General features: G+C 38.4%; 1 pseudogene; it reads left to right on the forward strand.

Moving 5' to 3' along the window:
• LOC116125722 overlaps positions 1-16,263 on the forward strand; it is a 45,170-nt pseudogene that overhangs the window by 18,514 nt on the left and 10,393 nt on the right.

Consider the following 16,263-nt stretch of genomic DNA (forward strand, 5'->3'; position numbering starts at 1 on the left):
GGAATAGGATAATTATTTTAAGTCTTTTATTAGTATCTTTTATAATTATGTTAAGTCTTTAATAATTATGCTATTATCTTATTAGGATAGAATTAGGATTATCTTATTATCCTTTTATAATTATGATAGAATATCTTATTAGACTTNGATAAGGGGCAATGTGGTCGTCTGCATATTTTGATTGACACTTAAGGTATTGGTCATGGTTGGTTGTATTTGATCGAAAAGTCATCTATCCAAATGATTGACAATGACTAATACTCAAGCTATCAGTCACTGTTTGCATGACTGAATACAAGCTATCGATCAATTGAAGTGATGAAGTAAACTGACCGATAATAGATATTGATCAATTGGATAATAGGTATCAGTGATCGACACCTGCCATTTGGTCATTTATAGTGACCGATGCCTAGGTGTCGACCACTTTCGATCATTTGGACAGAGAGCTCTTTGACTAACAGGAACCAATACCTAAGTATCAGTCACTTTCTACATAATGTATTTTGTTGGTTTAATTAGTAATGATATCTGATATTCTATAATTTTTCGTCATTCAGGTTTAAGATGGTGTCTATCAGCAAAGATTTGGTTACTTTTGTAGATGCCCACCACTGTCGGCAATAGTCACAAATAAATGCGGGCTTGAATTGTTTGAAGACATCAAGACGAAGTTAACTCCTACACAGTCACACTTGTTCAGCCAAACATTGCCAAGTTGCTAGAAATGAGGAGAACACAATTTTCCAGGAAGTTATACCATAACATACCGCTTAGAGTTGAAAATTTTGGAGAACCACCCAAATTGTGCCCAAAATTAAAGACCAAAATTAAGAATGAGACTCAGGTGAAGTACTGTTAGGATTATTTTAGAATTAGGATAATTATGTTAAGTATTTTATTATTATCTTTTATAATTATGTTAAATCTTTAATAATTATGTTATTATCTTATTAGAATAGAATTAGGATTATCTTATTATCCTTTTATAATTATGATAGAATATCTTATTAGATTTGAATTAGGCAATTAGAGTCCTTTTGGGAGACATTAGGAGTCAAGTGTAAGGCTATATAATAGCCTAAATCTAGAGTGTAGTTATCAATGAAGAATTTTGTCAATTGATCTCTCTATCTCTTGTTCTTAGAGGTCTCTGTTCCTCATATAAACGGATCCTATCCCAAACCCTATCATTGGTGCTCTCGTTCTCTAGTTATGGCTGAAGGTACTCGCTTGCGTCTTTTGGATGAGCAGGTTGCTAAAATTATGGCCCTACAATTTGCCCAGGCAGAGACTTTCACTTCTTTAATAAAGAAATTGGAAGTTTTGACAAATGGTTTTCAAGATGTTACTTTGTAGATTTCAGCTCTAAACAATGAGTTTGATCAAACCTGCCAGCAAAACCATCATTCCGATGAATCCTCTTCAAATTTGACTGGGCAACGTGGATCGACTTCCGAGAGTTTTTTTCCCAAGTCCTTCTGCTTAGAAGTCCCTCGTTTTGATGTCACGGATCCGTGTGGCTGGAGGTTTAAAGCCAAGCAATTCTTTGATTACCATAATATCCCTACCAAGCACCGGTTATTAATCTCTTCCTTCCACATGGATGGGCCAAGTCTCTCCTAGTATCGCTAGATGCATTCCAATGGGAAGATTCATTCTTCGCATTCTTTCTTGCGGGATATAGATGTTCATTTTGGGCCTTCAGAATTTGTGCATTACCAAGGGCAGTTGGCGAAACTTACTCAAGCAGGTTCTGTAGTCGCTTATCAAATAGAATTTGAGGAACTCTCTAATCAAGTTTTTTCCATTCCAGGTACGTTCCTTCTAAGTTGCTTTGTATTAAGGCTCAAACCAGAAATCCGAAGAGAGGTGCAGTCCTGCCGACCTTACACCCTCAACCATGCCATGAATCTTGCTCGCTTGCAAGAGGACAAGCTGCAGGATCTACACCTATACTTGCAATCTGTCGGCCCCCAATCTTGCGATCCTAGTAAATCAACTCCTAATGTTCCTTCAGTGCAGCAAGCCCTTTTGCCAATTCCAAACCAATCGAATTCCTTGTCTGTTAAGCAACTCACGGTGGCATAGATCCAAGAACGGTGCAACAAAGGTTTGTGCTATAATTGCGATGAGCGCTTTCAACCTGGGCATCACTATAGGGCCAAGTTCTTTCTCTTGTTGTTGGAGGAGGATGATGAGCACGAGGATGAACCGGGATAATTGATGTTAATGGTGTCGTACTGTTAGAGTCATGAAAATGACTCTATTTTGGTGATAAAAATACCCCATGTGTGATTAAATTGAAGTATATTGAGATAATTAAAGAATTTATGAATTTATTCACGAAAATCGCTTCCTAATATTTTTCTTATGAATTTAACGTGTTTGGAATGATTTTGGAAAGTATATGAGTTGATATTAGGTTGTGGTTTATGGATTAAGGGTGATTTTGTCTCATTTATGCTGTTTAGGGGGTAAAATGTCATGTTTTAAGGGGCTGATTTTGTCACTTTTTAATTGTGCAGGGACTAAACTGAAATTTTGCAATATGTGGTATAAAAGAAAAACTGCAGATCGCGTCAAAGGGGGGACTGTTCATCTTCACTTTTCCGGCGACGCTTCATCTTCCATTCCGGCGACCTCCGGCGACGCTTCATCTTCCTCGACCCCAGATCATCATCCCGTCAAAGCCACGGCAAACCACCACGGCAAACCACCACCGAGAACCACCACGCCGCGACGCTTCGTCTTCCACCGCGACTCTTCGTCTTCCCGGCCAGTTTTGGCCATTTTCCGGTGACGTTCCAGCTCCCCAAGGGTAGATCTCACTTCCCCACAGCCGGATCTACACTTCCCTAGCTTCAGCCGCCGCGAAAACCGCCGGAATCCGTGATTTAGCCGCCGCGACTCTTCATCTTCCAGGCCAGATCCTGCTCATTTCCGGCGACTTCTCACCTCCCCGGGACCTGATCTGAACTCCCCATCACCAGAGCTTTCCATCGGTACCTTCGGATCCCATTTCCGCCACCGTTTTCCGGAGACCCGCCGGAAAATTAACGTTTTCCGGCGAACCGCGGCTGTTCGTATTCCGGGCTGTCCGTTGGTCGTTTTCGCCCCTTTTTCGCACCATATCGCTGTCGGTTACCTCCTCTCCGCCATGGTCAGCTCCGTTTCCACCGTTTCGGCCTCCGTCATCACCACCATGAGCGGCTAAGCTCCCGGTTGTCTGTTACGGCATAGGCGAGATCGGGATTGACTCCACGACTCTCCTCATCAGCTCTCGACTAGTTGGATGAGCCCGATTATAGGACATTTGGTAGTATTGTGCTTCGGATTATATTTGTTTTCGTTTCATGATTGATTTCGATACTTTAATATGATTTGGGCATAACTTGTGATGAATATTGTTGTCCATTGTGATTTAATATTTTCATAGAACTTGCTGAATGATAAACGTTGGTTTGGAATAATTAAATGATGAATATTGCTTACATTACTTCGCATCGATTGTAATTGAGTTGTGTTTGGATTTAATTTAATTTCTACTATTGTTGCGTTTATTGTGAAGTTGGTTGATTGGATATTACGTGTTGACAGATTGTATTTGTTAATCGCGTACCAACTAGTGGTATTGCCTTGTAGCGTTTATCGACGTTCAATGATAGTCTTTAACCAATCGAACTTGAGTGATCGGGTGAGACAGGATAGATTATACCTAGAGTGTCGGGAAACCATTTCATTGATTTACCTTGCCTTGTAGGTTTAGGGGATCGTAGAGGGTGGAGGAGAATTGTGTGAGTCGGTCTCGTGTCGAACCAAAACCGTAACGGCAACATTTTTATTATAAAGTTTTTATTAGTTTTAATTGCACTATTTCATTATTTGCATTTAGTCTATTTAGTTTCATTAATCCATTGCCAATTTCATTTCCGCTACTTAAAATACATTAGGTTGTTAGTCTTGCTCCCTGTGGATTCGATCCTGCTTACCGCTACTACGGTATTTAGGTTTAATTTTTAGACTGTGACGATCGGTCTAACAAAATTTTGGCGCCGTTGCCGGGGAGCAACGTGCTTTTGACTTTGTGTGTTTGGGTAGTTATTAGTTTTTATTCTAGGTTTATTTTAGTCTTTGTTGTTTTGTTGTTTTGTTTGTGTTATTTTCTTTCTTGTGATTATTTGTTTGGGTGAATTGTTTAATATTTGTGTCCCGTTTAGTTTGTCTCTTTGCATTTTTAGTTAATTATTTTCTTTTTAGGTTGTTTGCGTAATTTCATTTTTACTTTGTTTTATTTTATTTTCATTGGAATAGTTTCATTTGTGTTTGTTTTTGTTTTGCAGGAAAATTGCAATTGGGAAAACGCTTCAGCGTGTCGTGAGCATTGAAGATCCTGCACATCCCGATTGTGAAATTCTCTTAACCTTTGATTTTTCTTTTATTCCTAGGATTTAATTTTTGTCCTTAGTATTAAATTCTTTTAGGTTGCATTGATAAATTTAGTTTTGATTAAACATTTTGTTGTGGGAAATTTCATTGAGTATAGTTTCGTTAGATTTTAGATTTGTTTTAGTTTTGTTTCGTGTGCTTAGTAAAATTTGTTTCTTAGGTTTTGCATTTAGTTTATTTTCTTTGACATTGTTGCTGCGTTGCTTGTTGAGCCTTTTGTGTGTTTGGTTGATGAATGCAAACTAGAAGGTCTTTTAACGAAGAGTTATTACCTTTGAATCTTGAAATTGAACGCACTTGTAAGAAGAATAGAAAACAAGCACGTAGGATGGCTGACCAGGATGAACCCGCACATGTGCCCCTTAGCCAACATTTCGCACCCACCACCTACACTTCAGCCTCATGTATCCATATCCCCAATGTCCAGACACAGCACTATGAGATCAAAACTAGTGTCATCCAATTGTTGCCAAATTATTATGGGAATTTAAATGAGGAGCCATACAAACACTTAGATGAATTTTTAGAGGTTTGCTCCACAGTTAGACTTCAACATGTGAATGAAGATGTCGTGCGCTTAATTTTGTTCCCATTTTCACTTAAGGATCGAGCCAAACAGTGGCTCAATTCTTTGGCAGCAGGGTCCATTACCTCTTGGACCCAAATGCAACAAGGATTCCTAAAAAAGTATTATCCCATTGGTAAAACCAACAGCATACGACGAGTCATTACTAGTTTTGCTCAACTTGATGGCGAGGAATTTTATGAGAGTTGGGAACGTTTGAAGGAAATGCTTAGGAAGTGTCCCCATCACGCAGTCCCTAGGTGGCAATTAGTTCGTAGTTTTTATGACGGACTGACCGAGAGGAATAGGAATATGGCAGACGCCTCTTGTGGAGGAACATTTATGCACAAGGATGAGAATGAGTTATGGCAACTCTTCGAGACCTTAAGTGAAAATTCAATGCACCACATTTCTGCGTCTAGAATGCCTATCTCAGAACAGCCATCCAAGAAGGGTGGCGTGTATGAGGTGTCACAGTTAGATGACATTAGTTCCAAGTTAAAGGTGTTGGCCCACCGATTTGACCAGTTTCTATCTATACAAGGGCAATCCTCTACACAATCATCTCAGAAGGCAAACTATGATGTTTTTGCCATGCACTCCACTCTTGACCATCCGGTTGAGGAACCTGCCCCTGACTCTTTTGAGGAGCAAGTGCAAGTTGCACAAGGCTTCCAGAGACGGAGCGATCCGTACTCGAACACATACAATTCTGGGTGGCTACGCCACCCTAATTTTTCATGGAAGCCACAACCACCTTAGAATGTCCCTAATAATATGCCATACAGGAACAATCCTTCCAATCAGCAAGGCAATTATAGGGAGCAACCTTCAATCCAACCACCCATCCAACCTAGGTTCCCACCTCCCGTTCAGTAGCCTACTCCAGTGTCGTTCACTAATCAATGATGCTCAAATGCTCCAAACCATGCAGGAACAAACAGCTGGCATGAATGCTAGTTCCAGGATTTAGAGCAGATACCCAAGCTTCTACATTCCATTCCCCAATCCTTAGTAAGCTAGAGACACCATATTGGTCAAATGAGCCGAAGCAGTCATAGGAGGGAACAAGGCCAATTGCCTAGTCAGTCATAGGTAACCTAGTGGTTCTTCTCAGCAGAGAGGGTTTTATGAACAGCTAAGCCGTGATAACTCTTCGGAGCGGCTGAGAGCTAATTAGGCTAAAGGGAAGTAAATCTAGGGTAGAGAAGAGGAAAGTCTAGGTAGGGACCAAGCCAAGAGAGTGAGATGGGCCTCTTGTAAGTCAAGTGTTCAAAGATCGGTAAGGTAAAAAGTTGGAGAATGAACCATCCCCTGCATCATACATACCGAGAGCATATTTCCTCAGTGCTTAGAGCCCAAATGTTCCCACTACTAGGAAAGCGCTAGGATGGATGAAATGATTGAGTTGTTTACGCAGGTGCAAATAACATTCCACTCTTGATGCCATTAAGCAAGTACCTGCGTATGCCAAATTCCTCAAAGACTTGTGCAACGCAAAAGAGGAAAATGAAATCTCACACACCTAAAACTGTACATTTACAGAAAATGTAGTGCGGTTGTCTCAAACCGCATCCCCCGAAGTTGAAGGATCCTGGAGCTCCTATTATTTCTGTGTGATAGGTAATATCACGATTTGATAGAGCACTCTTAGACTTAGGGGCGAGCGTTGAAATTATTACCCCTTCCGTGTATGAACAGTTTAACTTAGGTGAGCTCCAGTCGACTGAAGTCATACTCAGTTAGCTGACGAGGTCTCAAAATGCTAGGGGCCTAAGTGAGGACGTGTTAGTTAAGGTTGAGGATTATATTTCCTGTGATTTTCTTGTCTTAGACATGGAGTATACAGCAGCGGAAGTATGCCACCAATTATTTAGGGAGACCTTTTCTAGCAACGGCAAATGCTTACATTAACTGTAGATCAGGAGAGATGGAAGTGTCTTTTGGGAATAGGAAACTGAGACTAAATGTGTTTAATGCTGGTTTAGGACGATGCGTGAGGATGATAACGAGTGTTCATGGTTGATGCTATGATAGTCTAGTGGACGGCTCACGCCCACAGATGTTATGTGATGATGCAATTTACTCTTATGAAATCCATTTGTGAAGAGATATCTAGCTTGAGTGTCGTAGTCTGAGATTCAGGAGTTAGTGCGTATATAGCTAGGTCGCCCACTCTAAAGCGTCGACCTGGAAACAGCAAGTATGAACCCTTACCATCTTGTCTAAGACGACACAACTGAGGTCAATTAAGTCTCCACCAGTCTTAGAGTTGAAGGCTTTGCCTGATACTCTAAAGTTGTTTTTAGGACCCAACAAGACCTTCCGTGAATCAATTGGCCGCCAACCATTAGATAGGAGCAAGAGGAAAGATTAGTGCGGTCTTGACAACACCTAAGAAAGTCATCGGTTGGTCGGTAGCCGATTTGCGAGGTATTAGCCCTTCTTTGTGCATGCATCACATATTTGTGAGGAGAATGCTAAACCGGTGCAGAAGCTCAAAGAAGTTAAACCCGAACATAAGGAGTGGTGAGAGAAGAGTGATCAAATGGCTTGATACGGGTATCATTTACCCTATATCCGACAGCCATGGGTGAGTCCAACCCATGTTGTACCTAAGAAGAGTGGCCTCACCATTGTTGAAAATGAAAAAGTGAGCGAATTCCACCCGTACTCCTACAGGATGGAGAGTTTGCATTGATTATGACGCTCAACCTAGCCACTAGGAAAGACCTTTTCCGCTCCCATTTATTTACCAAATCCTAGAAAAACTTACAGGGCAAGCTTCTATTGTTTCTGGATGGCTATTCCGATATACACCAAGTACCAGTTGCCCGAAGACCAAGAAGACCACGTTACATGTCCTTTTGGTACGTTTGCCTTTCGTTGCATGCCCTTCTGGTGTGCAATGCAGGCAACGTTCAAAGGTGCATGTTATCGATATTTTCTGACATGGTGGGCATAGATCCAGAATGGTGAACAAAAGTTTGTGCTATAATTGCGATGGACGCTTTCAACCTGGGCATCACTATAGGTCCAAGTTCTTTCTCTTGTTGATGAGGAGGATGATGAGCAGAGAGATAACCCGATCATTGATGTTAATGGTGTCGTACCTTGCAACCTTGAGGACAAGGTTAAGCTGAAGGAGAGGCAATGTTAGGATTATTTTAGAATTAGGATAATTATGTTAAGTCTTTTATAATTTAGCTATTATCTATTAGGATAGAATTAGGATTATCTATTATCCTTTTATAATTATGATAGAATATCTTATTAGATTGAATTAGGCATTAGAGTCCTTTGAAGTCATTTGGAATCAAGCTTAAGGCTATATACTAGCCCAAATCGATTGTAATTTATCAATGAAGAATTTTGTCAATTATCTCTCTATCTCTTGTTCTTAGAGATCTTTATTCCTCATATAAACAGCCTTATCCCAAACCCTATCAAGTCATATAGTCTGTCATGGAAGATTGAGGATTAAGAGAATAATAGACTAAATTTTATATATCTACAAATTCTTAATGAATGAGTATATGATACCAAGGCCACTCAAGGGTAGGCAGTGTGAGGCATCTGCCTAGGGCCCCCAAAAAAATAGGGCAAAAAAGGGCCAAATTTTTATAAATTTTTTTTTTTTTTTGAATATTTACAAAATAAAAATAGTATATAATTTCTTATCTAGGACAATCCAAGGGGACTCCCAAAAAATGAAAGGCCCAAATTTATTATAAACGTTTTTACATATATCCCACCCAAAGTTTACGAATAGTAAGTTTATAACCCTAGTTTCATATATTCTATCACACCCCTAATTACCACTTGAATTTCTTTTAAAATGAAAGGCTAAAATGGTCATTTACATATCTCAAATTACTCACCTCTATTTCAATCCCAAAATTCGGCATACACATAAATCATCTCCACTCTCTCTACCGCCCGGCCGTTCGAAGCTGATTCCGGTTGATTTTCTCACAAAATCGACTGGAACCATCACTTTATCATTTCAAGTGGTTTCCCAGCTTAAAGCCCTCAATTTGACAATTTTTTACGAATCTCGCAACTAGACTCCACCGCTACAATAGCCATTTCAAGCCTTTTCGGCATTACCTGACATCGTTGGCCTTCCTAACACCACCATCTTCCTCCTTCAGCCTTCTAACCAAAACCCCTTTCAACCTCATCTGTTACTCTGCCATAGTTGGCCACGATACCTTTTGGGCCATACTTCTCAGTCTTTTGGGTCAATCCAACATTGGAAATCACCCATTCACCCACCTCACTTCTCCAGCATCTGCTCTCCAAATCCCCACCACACTAACCCTTAGCCCGCTGGTCAATGTCCACCTCTCCTAGTGATTTTGCATCTCAAAAGGCAAGAATATATTAGAAATAATTTTTTAATATATGCTTTATTATTAGAAGGCCCCCAAAGTAACTTTGCTAGGTCACAATGTTCTGAGACGATCTTGTTTCTGTATTCAATTTCACTCAGTCATGGTTTTTAGGGATTTTTGATGGATGGGATGAAGGGTAGAATAGGGAAAGAAAAGAAGAGTGTTATTTTACTTGGTTCTAAGTTTTTGGCTTTACTATTTGCTCTTTTGTTCCATAATTATGGGGGTGTAAAGCAGACTATGGTTGTTTCAATCAGGCTCTTCACCAATAAGCCTCCTGCAAATTTTTTTGATTGCTAAGTGGCAGTTACAGTTTGCCTTCCATAAATTCATTAATTTGCAGAGTTATTGGACTAATGGAAAACTCAATTAAACTTTCTTTTTTTGAGTAAAGTTATGGACTGGTTTTGTCTTAGAAGCTATGATCTCTCTCCTTTTAAGTGGCACATTGATAATTTTAGAGACGGTGTGTGTTTCTCTTTTATTTACATTTATCTATTTTCTACGCTTTTAATACCTTTTCCCTTTTTTTTTTTTTTTTTTTTTTTTACACTTGTAGTTTGTCATTTGCAGGGTGAATTGACAACTTTGGATGATATGAAGAAAGTATGTATTTCTAGAAAGTTCATTTCAATTTATGAAGCTAGGCCTTCTACAATTGTTCTTCTTATGCAATCATGTATGCCACAATTATTAGCTTTGAGAATGAGATAGTTGATTCATTTTATTTGCTTATATATAGTTTAACGCGGAATGGTTGAAGTTCACATTTCTCCTACTGAGTTAGTTTCATAATTTGTTGAAAGATGCTGGAAAAGAACATTTTTTGTGGTGGATGTTCAGAATACCCGTATTGAATTTGCATATGAGAAGTTGTTTACATAGATAAGAAATTTAATCTGTTTGTTTTTGCTTTTATACTTCGTCATGATTTCACAGTATCACCTTCTTATATTTTTCTGGCTTCCTTTTTTAATCAACAGATTATTGCTAGCACTAGAATTCTCAGCACCTTTCTCACATGGATTGGTAAGTTAAATAGTTGAGTATGAATAGCAAACTTATGTTGCCCTTGGGAAAAACATTATGTGAGTCATTAAGCAGCTATACCATCTGTTTGTGTTGTTTCTTATTCCAGTATGGAAACTAATGATGATGCGCTGACGAAGGTGCATTAACAGAAAATATAGACGGATTTATGTCATTCAACTCGATCTATTATTCCCATTTGAAGTTTTGTCAATCCTGTAACATTTTTTTCTATTTGTGTGTCTCAATGTCATATCATTGTTAAAGGCCAGCAAGGCGTGATGTTTAAACTAGAGCATGTTCTAATGATCGAAAGGTGTTAGTTGAGAAGATGAGTGAGACGTGGAATTGTCCAAATCTCAAGCATCAAGTAATTTTCAAAATATTTGGTACTTCGAAACATAACAAAGCAGCCAAAGGTCATACGTCACCATGTGAAATGTGTCATACTTTATTGGAGGTTGTATTCCACAGAAAGTTTCCAAGCCTAATCATTTAAATAAGGCATTAACACAAGCACTGTTTTAAAACCCATCCTGCCCAACCATTTGAACCAAAACCCAGCACTTCACTAGCCGGGTTGTAAATTTCCTATTTATTCAAAACCCTAGAATTAGTACTTCAATCCATGAACAATTGAAGGCTTGAATGTTAGGGTTTTTTAAGAGAAACTGTCAATGAGTACAATGGTGGCAACTGCGTCATATTTCGGTGAGTGAATCGATCGAAAATCGCAAAACAATGTTGCCAGAAAAATCCTATTGTTGCGCGATTGGGGAGGTGAACGAGGGAGGGGTGAGATGGGTTTTGTCAGGAGACGGAGAGAAGTGTTTTCGTGGTGATGGAAGTGTGTGTCAACAAAATAGGGCCCTATTTGTCGACACCGAAATGGTGTTTGGGGTGTTTTTGCAAGATTCAAACATAGGGACTTACAGTAATTTTTACGAGTATTTGTGTTAGATTTAAAACCTTTGGACACTAGTTGACCCGTCGATAAAACCGGTCACCTTAAGACTCGTGCCACTTTGCAAGTTTCAGCCGGGTTGGGTTTTAAAACATTGAATACTAATTAATGTAAGGAAAGTATGTACTACTGAAAGGACTTTCTGGTATTTGAAAGGTTCCAAAATAGTTGAACAAATGATGATATTCATATTGCTCCAAAAACTATACTGCATTTGATTGACTTTTTTTTTTTCTCTTAGATATATGAGGTATCCTCTTTCCCACCTTTGGAATCTCCTAATCCTAGGGCCACGGAACACGCTACAACCATACCCCCTATATAAGCTTAAATGAAATTTTCTATGGAAACTAGGCTAGATAATTCAAAAAAGAAAGGTTAACACGTGTTTACTTTTTGAACTGACCAAACTTGGATGAGATTTCAGATGCATCAAGACTTTGATCTCAAAGAAAAAATTATTAGTTTATCTTTTTATGGTCTTCTTTGTTGATAATAGGGCAGAGATTGCTAAAACACTATTTCTTACAATTTTATATGAATTTTTATTAATAAATTGATTGTTAGTTATCACTACTAGGAATATAATTTATTGTGGACGCAACAATCGTCGCGGCTCATGTACACCAGCTATGACACACTTCAATTATTATCGTATTGTGTGCATCGTCATCCATTCGACGTTCGAACAAATGTTGTCAGTTCGGAAAAATGTAATACCTGATGCATTAAGTGAAAGTACCTTCTCAATTGTCCAACACACCGCAAAAAACTTCATAAGGGGAAACTAATATATGCATATAGTGTTAATCTTTATGTCCTTGAGTTGAAGTCCAAGTCTGAAAATAACAGAGTATCAGATGTTTATCAGAGTTACGACATAACCATTGCTAAACAAAAAAAATAAAAAACAAGAAGATATTTACACAACTTTATAAAATGAGCTTCTTAAAATCAGGACACCGTGAATTAAAGCGATTCTAACTCTTAGTCTCACATTAATTTAAAATCTCATATAACAAAAATCTCAACCCAATAATTTTTCAAATATCGATCCAACTTTGAAACGATAAGGCAATGTGGTCGTCTGCATATTTGACCGACACTTAAGGTATTGGTCATTGTCGGTTCTATTCGGTCAAAAGTCATCTATCCAAATGATCGACAATGACTGATACTCAAGCTATCAGTCACTGTTTGCATCATCGAATACAAGCTATCGATCAATTGAAGTGATTGAAGTAAACTGATCGATATAGATATCGATCAATTGGATAATAGTTCGACCGACCACCTGCCATTTGGTCATTTATAGTGACCGATGCCTAGGTGCCAGTCACTTTCAGTCTTTTGGACAGAGAGCTTTCTGACTAACAGTGACCGATACCAGTAATCAGTCACTTTTACATATGTATTTTTGTTGTTTTTTAGTAATGTTACTGTATATTCTATAATTTTCGTCATTCAGGTTAAGATGGTTTGTCACAAAAATTTGGTTACTTTTGTGGTTGCCCACCACTGTCGACAATAGTCACAAATAAATGCGGGCTTGAATTGTTTGAAGACATCAAGACGAAGTTAATCTCTACGCAGTTACACTTGTTCACCAAACATTGCCAAGTTGCTAGAAATGAGGAGAATGCAATTTTCCAAGAAGTTTATAACCATAACATACTGTCTTAGAGGTGAAAATTTTGGAGAACACCCATTGTGCCCAAAATTAAGAATGAAACATAGGTGAAGTATTGTTAGATTATTTTAGAATAGGATATTATTTAAGTCTTTTATTAGTATCTTTAACTATTAGGTAGTCTTTAATATTATGGCTATTAGCTATTAGGATAGAATTAGGATTATCTTATTAATCCTTTTTATAATTATGATAGAATATCTTATTAGACTTGAATTAGGCAATTAGAGTCCTTTTGGGAGTCATTTGGAGTCAAGTGTAAGGCTATCTAATAGCCTAAATCTAGATTGTGGTTATCAATGAAGAATTTTGTCAATTAATCTCTCTATCTCTTGTTCTTGGAGGTCTCTATTCCTCATATAAACAAATCTTATCCCAAACCCTATCATTGGTGCTCTCGTTCTCTAGTTATGGTTGAAGGCACTTGCTTGCGTCTTTTGGATGAGTAGCTTGCTAAAATTACAACCCTACAATCTGCCTAGGCAGAGACTCTCACTTCTTTAACAGAGAAATTGGAAGTTTTGACAAGTGGTTTCAAGATGTTACTTTGCAGATTTCAACTCTAAACAACAAGTTTGATCAAACCTGCCAACAAAACCAACATTCTGGTGAATCATCTTCAGATTTCACTGGGCAACGAGGATCGACTTCTAAGAGTTTTTTTCCCAAGTCTTTCCGTTTAGAAGTTCCTCGTTTTGATGGCACAGATCCACGTGGCTGGAGGTTTAATATCCCTACTGAACGATTGACGATCTCTTCCTTCCACATGGAGGGGCCAGCTCTCTCTTAGTATCGCTGGATGCATTCCAATGGGCAGACTCGTTCTTGGTATTCTTTCTTACAGGATTTAGATGCTCATTTTGGGCCTTCGAAATTTGTGGATTACCAAGGGCAGTTGGCGAAACTTACTCAAGCAAGTTCTGTAGTTGCTTATCAAACAGAATTTGAGGAACTCTCTAATCAAGTTTTTGGCCTTCCAGGTACGCTCCTTCTAAGTTGCTTTGTATCAGGGTTCAAACAAGAAATCTAAAGGGAGGTGTAGTCCTTCCGGCTTCACACCCTCAACCATGCCATGAGTCTTGCCTGCTTGCAAGAGGACAAGCTATAGGATCTACACCTGTATTTGCAATCTACCGGCCCCCAATCTTGCAATCCTTGTAAATCAACTCCTAATGTTCCATTAGCGTAGCAAGCCCTTTTCCAATTCCAAACCAATCAGATTCCTTGCCTGTTAAGTGACTCATGGCAGCACAGATGAAAGAACGGCGCAACAGAGGTTTGTGCTATAATTGCGATGAGTGCTTTCAACCTAGGTATCATTGTAGGGCCAAGTTCTTTCTCTTACTGATGGAGGAGGATGATGACCACAAGGATGAACCGGGATAACTGCTGTTGATGGTGCCATACCTTGCAAGCATAAAAGGGAGGCAATGTTAAGATTATTTTAGAATTAGGATAATTATGTTAAGTCTTTTATCATTATCTTTTATAATTATGTTAAGTCTTTTATAATTATGCTATTATCTTATTGGAATAGAATTAGGATTATCTTGTTATCCTTTTATAATTATGATAGAATATCTTATTAGATTTGAATTAGGTAATCAGAGTCCTTTTGGGAGTCATTTGCAATCAAGCGTAAGGCTATATAATAGCCTTAATCTAGATTGTAGTTATCAATGAAGAATTTTGTCAATTAATCTTTCTATCTCTTATTCTTAGAGGTCTTTGTTCCTCATATAAAAAGATCATATCCCAAACCCTATCAAGTACATACAGTCAATGGCATGGAAGATTGAGGATTTCGAGAATAATAGACTAAATTTTCTATATAACTACAAATGAATCTTAATGAATGAGTATATAACACGTTAAGATGATATATTTGTCTTACCCAAGACGTCATCACCACCTTCTTATCAGCTTCTCTAAAGAATGACAAGGGCAAGAGGAAGCTTTTCCGGCGACCTGAACAACCATACTTGGACTTCATGACCTTCTTTAAGCTCATTCCAAACTTTAACATTGTTCCATTCTATTATCAGCGCATACGAACTATTCCATTTCGCCAAAACTATTTCACAAACTTCAAGTGAAGGCTTAATAAAAAACACTTTCAGCCTGCCTCCTTTCTGATAATCTCCTTTTCTTCTAGAGTCAAGAACTCTTGCTCTACCAGATTCATTGGAATGGACAACAAGTTTTGATAAACATTAGAAGTACAAAGATTTCTATATTAGCCGCTTAATTTCAGTACCATTCCGCTTCTTTTCGATATATTCCTTCAAACTTTCCGGGATATCAATCAAGTTGACTTCTCCTTTCAACTCTTTTTCTGCTGATAAATTCCATGCTCTTCGTCGTCGAAAACTCCTTAGCTTTTCATGGCATCACCGAGAAGTTTCCCAACCTTTTGAGGCGAAAGCCTAGCGCTAGAATTCTCTTCTTTCATAGGGTTCTTGAGACCCTTTTCTTTGGGAAATCTTGCTTTCTTTCCATCATAAGCCATACAAATTCCTGAAGCATTCTTGCTTTTGCCTTTATCAAGTTTTAAGAACCCATTACTCTTGACAGGCAGCTGCTTCTTCTTCTTCAAGTGATCTTCTTTCAATTTCAAAGAAGCCAAACCTGCAACCACCAATAAAGCTTGAAAATTGGTCCAGTTTGGATAAATGTTGATGCCTCTTTCCTCGAAATCTTTTGTACTCGACAATGATTTATCTTCTTCCTTCCCTTCTATCTTCTGTAGGTTTCTTTCTTTTCCTTTTTCTTTTTTCTATTCCGGAGATGGAATAATGATGAACAAAAGCTGGTTTATATTTTGGAAGGCTAGGTCATCTCTTATTTCAAGGCAATTATACTTAATTATAAAACGAATTAGTATCTTCTTCAACTGCCAAATTCAATAGTCTGATTGGTTGAGCTTAACACGCCTACATCCACGGATGAGAGAAATCCACTATAGTTTCATGAACACGATATACAAGAGTACACAACACCATAAACCCATTACATAAAATAGAGCGGAAACATCCTAGTTTCTAACCACGCTCAACCCAGAACCCAGAGCAGAAACAACCCTAGTTTCTAAGACACTTTACCCATGGTGTTTAATAACCCTTACATCAAATACCAAGTGTTCTCACATTCTCTCATTCTCTCATAACCT

This window comes from Pistacia vera, unplaced genomic scaffold (assembly GCF_008641045.1).
Source record: "Pistacia vera cultivar Batoury unplaced genomic scaffold, PisVer_v2 Contig17, whole genome shotgun sequence".
In the NCBI taxonomy this organism is placed as follows: Eukaryota; Viridiplantae; Streptophyta; class Magnoliopsida; order Sapindales; family Anacardiaceae; genus Pistacia; species Pistacia vera.